Genomic DNA, 5,092 nt, shown 5'->3' on the forward strand with positions numbered 1-5,092 from the left:
CATTGTATTTCAAGCCGGCGGTGTAGCTAAGTTAGCTACACCGGCGGTGTAGCTTCACTTTCCTCATATATATATATATATATATATATATATATATATATATATATATATATATATATATATTATGAGGAAATGAAGTATGTGCAGCTGCACAGGTAAGCTATATGTGCATGGCTGCACAAACCGTAGTGGGGGACACATTTTTTGGGGATCCAAAGCACTCATTTGGAAGGCCCTTCCATGGATAAAGTGTGTACCAAAAATCAGCACTTTAGGATTATCCTAACCCAGTCAAAGTTGGAGGGGAAAATGGGCAGACATTGTTTCTGCCCATTTTTCCCTCCACAAATGGCAAGGTTAGGATGATCCTACAGGGCTGATTTTTGGTACACACCCTATCCATGGTAATAATAATATCTTTTATATCTAACCCTTAATAGTTGGACGAAATTCCAAATTTTTAGGGCACTTTGACTAACAAAACGGACACCCTAAGGTGATCCAATGGAGCTGATTTTTGGTGGACACCCCTACCCATGAAAGGGCCCATCAAATGAATGCTTTGGATCCCACCCAAAATGTGGCCCTACCCTGCTTCTGTGCTCGAGCACAGCTAAGCTGCGCTCGAGCGCAGCAACTCTATCCTCGTATATATATATATATATAGAGGAAAGTGAAGCTACACCGCCGGCTTAAAATACAATGGGCCCACATTGTTTTGGTGATCCAAACCATTCATTTGATTGGCCCTCACATAGATAGGGTGTCCACAAAAAATCAGCTCCATAGGATCATCCCAACCCCTTCAAACTGTGGAGGCAAAAATGGACAAATTTGTGAAGGTTTTTACACGTTCATTTTTGTCTCCACAAATCGTAGGGTTGGGATGATCCTCTGGAGCTGATTTTTGGTGGACACCCTATCTATGTGAGGGCCAATCAAATGAATTCTTTGGATCACCAAAACAATGTGGACACCCTATCTATGTGAGGGCCAATCAAATGAATTCTTTGGATCACCAAAACGAATGGTTAGGATGATTTCATCTCCGTTTCTTCCGTTTTAAACTACACTTCGACTCCTTCGAAATGAACAAATTTCAATGAATTCCGAGTTGAATTGAGTGAGTTATGGTCATTAAATCGGAGGTAGGTCTGTAAACTTCTAGGCGAAAGCGCGACTCTAAATATTTCCATCATAACTCTTAAAGTACTTGGAGTTTTTCATCTCTATTTTTTCCGTTTTCAACTACACTTCGACATCTTAAAAATGGCATGAATTTGAATCAATTCCGAGTTAAATTGAGTGAGTTATGGTCAATCAATCGAAGGTTGGTCTGTAAACTGCTAGACCAAAATGCGAGTCTAATTATTTCCACCATAACTCTCAAAATACTTGGCTTTTTTCATCTCCGTTTTCAACTACTTTTCGACTCCTTCGAAATGGAAAAAATTTCATTGAATTCCGAGTTGAATTGAGTGAGTTATGGTCGTTCAATCGGAGGTAGGTCTGTAAACTGCTAGGCAAAAGTGCAAGTCCAAGTATTACCACCATAACTCTTAAAATACTTAGAGTTTTTCATCTCCATTTCTTCCGTTTTCAACTACACTTCGACATCTTCGAAATGGCATGAATTTGAATAAATTCTGAGTCGAATTGAGTGAGTTATGATCAATCAATCGGAGGTAAGTGTGTAAACTGCTAGACCAAAGCGCGAGTCTAACAATTTCCATCATAACTCTTACAATAGTTGGAGTTTTTCATCTTCGTTTCTTCTGTTTTCAACTACACTTCGACATCTTCGAAATGGCATGAATTTGAATCAATTCCGAGTTGAATTGACTGAGTTATGGTCAATCAATCGCAAGTAGGTCTGTAAACTGCTAGACGAAATCGCGAGTCTAACTATTTTCATCATAACTCTTAAGATACTTGGAGTTTTTCATCACCGTTTCTTCCTTTTTCAACTGCACTTCGACATATTCATGATGGTAGGAATTTGAATCAATTCCGAGTTAAATTGAGTGAGTTATGGTCAATCAATCGGAGGTTTGTCTGTAAACTGCTAGACCAAAGTGCGAGTCTAATTATTTCTCTCATAACTCTCAAAATACTTGGCTTTTTTCATCTCCGTTTCTTCCGTTTTAAACTACACTTCGACTCCTTCGAAATGAACAAATTTCAATGAATTACGAGTTGAATTAAGTGACTTATGGTCATTAAATCGGAGGTAGGTCTGTAAACTGCTAGGCGAAAGCGCGACTCTAACTATTTCCATCATAACTCTTAAAATACTTGGAGTTTTTCATCTTTGTTTCTTCCGTTTTCAACTATACTTCGACATCTTAAAAATGGCATGAATTTGAATCAATCCCGTGTTAAATTGAGTGAGTTATGGTCAATCAATCGAAGGTTGGTCTGTAAACTGCTAGACCAAAATGCGAGTCTAATTATTTCCACCATAACTCTCAAAATACTTGGCTTTTTTCATCTCCATTTTCAACTACTGTTCGACTCCTTCGAAATGGAAAAAATTTCATTGAATTCCGAGTTGAATTGAGTGAGCTATGGTCATTCAATCGGAGGTAGGTCTGTAAACTGCAAGGCGAAAGCGCGAGTCCAAGTATTACCACCATAACTCTTAAAATACTTGGAGTTTTTCATCTCCGTTTCTTCTGTTTTCAACTACACTCCGACATCTTCGATATGGCATGAATTTGAATAAATTCCGAGTCGAATTGAGTGAGTTATGATCAATCAATCGGAGGTAATTTTGTAAACTGCTAGACCAAAGCGCGAGTCTAACAATTTCCATCATAACTTTTAAAATACTTGGAGTTTTTCATCTCCGTTTGTCCCGTTTTCCAACTACACTTCGACATCTTCGAAATCGCATGAATTTGAATCAATTACGAGTTGAATTTACTGAGTTATGGTCAATCAATCACAGGTAGGTCTGTAAACTGCTAAACTAAATTGCGAGTCTAATTATTTCCATCATAACTCTCAAAATACTTGGAGTTTTTCATCTCCGTTTCTTCCGTTTTCAACTACACTTTTACATCTTCGAAATGGCATGAATTTGAATAAATTCCGAGTTGAATTGAGTGAGTTATGGTCATTCAATCGGAGGAATGTCTGTAAACTGCTAGACCAAAGCGCGAGTCAAACTTTTTCCATCATAACTCTAGAAATATATGGAGTTTTTTATCTCTGTTTTTTTTTGTTTTAAACTACACTTCGACTGCTTCGAAATGAAACAAATTTTAATGAATTCCGAGTTGAATTGAGTGAGTTATGGTCAATCAATCGGTGGTAGGTCTGTAAACTTCTAGACCAAAGCGTGAGTCTAACTATTTCCATCATAACTCTCAAAATAGTTGGAGTTTTTCATCTCCGTTTCTTCCGTTTTAAACTACACTTCGACTCCTTCAAAATAGGAGAAATTTCAACGAATTCCGAGTTGAATTGAGTGAGTTATGGTCATTCAATCGAAGGTATGTCTGTAAACTGCTAGACCAAAGCGCGAGTCTAACTTTTTCCATCATAACTCTCAAAATACATGGAGTTTTTCATCTCCGCTTCTTTCATTTTAAACTAATCTTCGACTCCTTCGAAATGGAACAAATTTCATTGAATTACGAGTTGAATTGAGTGAGTTATGGTCATTAAAACGGAGGTAGGTCTGTAAACTGCTAGGCGAAAGTGCGAGTCTAACTATTTCTGTCATAACTCTTAAAATACATGGAGTTTTTCATCTCCGTTTCTTCCATTTTCAACTACATTTCGACATCTTGGAAATGGCAGGAATTTGAATAAATTCCGAGTCGAATTGAGTGACTTATTGTCAATGAATTGGAGGTAGCGCTGTAAACTGCTAGACCAAAGCGCGAGTCTAACTATTTCCATCATAAGTCCTAAGATCCTTGGTGTTTTTCATCTCCGTTTCTTCCGTTTTCAACAACACTTCGACATCTTCAAAATGGCATGAATTTGAATCAATTCCGAGTTAAATTGAGTGACTTATGGTCAATCAATCGGAGGTTGGTCTTTAAACTGCTAGACCAAAGTTCGAGTCAAATTTTTTCCCCCATAACTCTCAAAATACTTGGCTTTTTTCATCTCTGTTTCTTCCGTTTTAAACTACACTTCAACTCCTTCAAAATGGATAAAATTTCATTGAATTCCGAGTTGAATTGAGTGATTTATGGTCATTCAATCGGAGGTAGGTCTGTAAACTTCTAGGAGAAAGCGCGACTCCAACTATTACGACCATAACTCTTAAAATACTTGGAGTTTTTTCATCTCCGTTTCTTCCGTTTTCAACTACACTTCGACATCTTCGAAATGGCATGAATTTGAATAAATTCCGAGTCGAATTGAGTGAGTTATGATCAATCAACCGGACGTAAGTGTGTAAACTGCTAGACCAAAGTGCGAGTCTAATTATTTCCACCATAACTCTCAAAATACTTGCCTTTTTTCATATCCGTTTTGAACTACTGTTCGACTCCTTCGAAATGGGAAAAATTTCATTGAATTCCGAGTTGAATTTAGTGAGTTATGGTCATTCAATCGGAGGTTGGTCTGTAAACTGCTAGGCGAAAGCGCGAGTTCAAGTATTATCACCATAACTCTTAAAATACTTGGAATTTTTCATCTCCGTTTCTTCTGTTTTCAACTACACTTCGACATCTTCGAAATGGCATGAATTTGAATAAATTTCGAGTCGAATTGAGTGAGTTATGATCAATCAATCGGAGGTAAGTCGGTAAACTTCTAGACCAAAGCGCGAGTCTAACAATTTCCATCATAACTCTTAAAATACTTGGAGTTTTTCATCTCCGTTTCTTCCGTTTTCCAACTACACTTCGACATCTTCGAAAGGGCATGAATTTGAATCAATTCCGAGTTGAATTTACTGAGTGATGGTCAATCAATCACAGGTAAGTCTGTAAACTGCTAAACCAAATCGCGAGTCTAACTATTTCCATCATAACTCTCAAAATACTTGGAGTTTTTCATCTCCGTTTCTTCCGTTTTCAACTACACTTTTACATCTTCGAAATGGCATGAATTTGAATAAATTTCG

This window comes from Tasmannia lanceolata, unplaced genomic scaffold, assembly GCF_043159265.1.
Source record: "Tasmannia lanceolata isolate RefF3 unplaced genomic scaffold, GAP_Taslan_0.1 ptg000018l, whole genome shotgun sequence".
In the NCBI taxonomy this organism is placed as follows: Eukaryota; Viridiplantae; Streptophyta; class Magnoliopsida; order Canellales; family Winteraceae; genus Tasmannia; species Tasmannia lanceolata.